Source organism: Mus caroli, chromosome 9 (assembly GCF_900094665.2).
Source record: "Mus caroli chromosome 9, CAROLI_EIJ_v1.1, whole genome shotgun sequence".
NCBI lineage: Eukaryota > Metazoa > Chordata > Mammalia > Rodentia > Muridae > Mus > Mus caroli.
In genome coordinates this window covers 83,265,428-83,267,669 of record NC_034578.1, presented here as the reverse complement: position 1 = coordinate 83,267,669, position 2,242 = coordinate 83,265,428, and positions in this window count along the sequence as shown.

Below are 2,242 nucleotides of genomic sequence, written 5' to 3'. Positions count from 1 at the left end.
CTGGGGCTTTCATTGATTGTGAGTCACCTGGGTGCTGGCAGTGGAAGTAGTGTCCTGTACAAGAGCAGTGACCCATCTGACCCACCAAGCCACCTCTCCAGCCCCTCTAACAACCTTTTTTCTCCCTAAGGTTTGTTTTTTTTTAATAGCATCATGGTTGTGCAAAATTGATGTGGGGCTTTCTTTCTTAACTTTTTTATTGGTTCTTTGTAAATTTCATATCACACACCCCAATCCCTCTCCCCTCACCCTCCCCTCATACCCACCCTCTATCCTTGCAATTTCTCCCACAACAAAATAAAATATTATTCCAGAATTAGTAGTAAGTCACCTTGTATCCCACTGCATATCCTTTGGTCCACACTTCCCTGCTTGCAAATGTTTATGGCAATGACTCACTGGTCTGGTACAAGGCCTCTGGCTTCTGCTACTCTATCAATACCTGAACCTCGCTGGGACTCCTCTTGAATATCCTGTTGTTGCCCTGTGTCATAGAGATCCTGTAGGACTCTGCAAGACTAGTCCCTTCATGCAATCCAACAGTTCATTGATGGAATAGATGTTGATGTGGCCCAAGTCAAAGCCCTGGGTTTGACTGAGAGGTTTCTGAGCTGGTCAGCCTGCCTGCTCTCTCACTCTCACACCCTTGGGGCCAGCTCACCAGCAACCCCTGCAACCAGGGCCAGTTCTACCTTGATGCCAAGATGAGGTGGACAGGGCCAGTTCTCCCACTTTCATGGTCCCAGAGCCAGCTCTCCTACCTGACATAGGTGGCAAGGGACAAGGGAGGGGAGGAGGGCATCTCTTCCTCATCTCAGCCTTCTCATGGCACTCAAGAAGCATGGCTGGTTTTCCTGTGCTCATGGCCTTGAGGCCAGCTCACCTGCAAGCCCCATGTTCAGGGCTCTACATGTTTAAGCTCTACTGTGTTGCCCATGCAAGGTGCGGGTCCTGCTCTCCCAAGTGCTGCAGTAGGTAGGAACAGGGCCAGGTCTCCTGTTCTCATGGCCCCTTGGGACCAGCTCTCCTGCCTGATGTAGGACAAGGGGGAGTATCACCCCTTCACCCATGTCACTGCACAGCAACAAGTGATGGGGCCAGTTCTCCCCTGCTCATGCCTTGGGGCCTGCTTACTTGCTCTCTTGAGTACTACAGCGAGTAAGGGGTAAGGCCAGCTCTCCTGCTCTCACAACCCNAGGGCCAGGTCTCCTGCCTGCCAAAGGTGCAAGTGGGGAGGAGGGTATCTCTCTGGTCTGTGCCACCACATAGGAGATGAGTGGCAGGGCCAGCTCTCCTGCTCATCTTCCTGGGGCTGACTTACCTGAAACTTCTGCAATGTGCTGGGCCATTCTCTCAAGTATTACAGTTGGCTAGGGCCAGGGTCAACTCTCCTGCTCTTAAGCCCCCTGGGGCCAGCTCTCCCATGATGACCAGGTGAGGATAGGNTCAGTTGGGCACAGCACTCAGATATAACATGTTCCCAGGCAGTGGCTCAGAGCAGGGATATCTGCCTGGTCTTCGGTAGTAACATACCCTGATGCTGTCCCAGGACCATGTACCTAGCTAGACATGTCCCCAGTGGCAGCACAGGCCAGGACCCCGCCATGTTCCCAGGTGGCATCACCAACTACTCACATCAGGCTGTTCCTCACTACCCAGTTCTGCCTCTCTTCATTGTGTCCACATCCTTCTGTTTCTCTTTCTCTTCCATTTCCCTACCACTTAGAATTGCTCCTCTTGGTGGTANCCAGGGTCTCTGAGTGTCTGTGGTCATCTCAGGAATGATCCCAAGAGTGTTATGCCCAGCTTGTGCATTATGGCACTGGGCAGGGGTCATCTTAGGCATGACCCACTCTCCCAGGCTTATGCGATGCCAGACTTGTAGTCATCTCAGGCTAATTCCTTGTCTGGGCCCCTCCAGCTTGCTTCTGTATGGGCCTGCCTGTCTCAGGCTCACTCCAGCCCAGAACCTGAATAGACAGTGGTAGTCGTCCCAGGCTAGCTCCCTGTTGGGNCCCCGGCATTGGTCTGGCGGTCATCTCAGGCTTGCTTTTTTTTCACTAAAGGTTCGGCTGCTATGGCAGTTTGAATATGGTTGGCCAAGGAAGTGGCTCTATTAGAAGGTGTGGCTTTGTTGAAAGAAATGTATCTTTGTGGGCATGGGCTTTAAGACTCTCATCCTAGCTCCCTGGAAGCCAGTCTTCTCCTGTTTGCCTTCAGAACAAGATGTAGAACTCTGAGC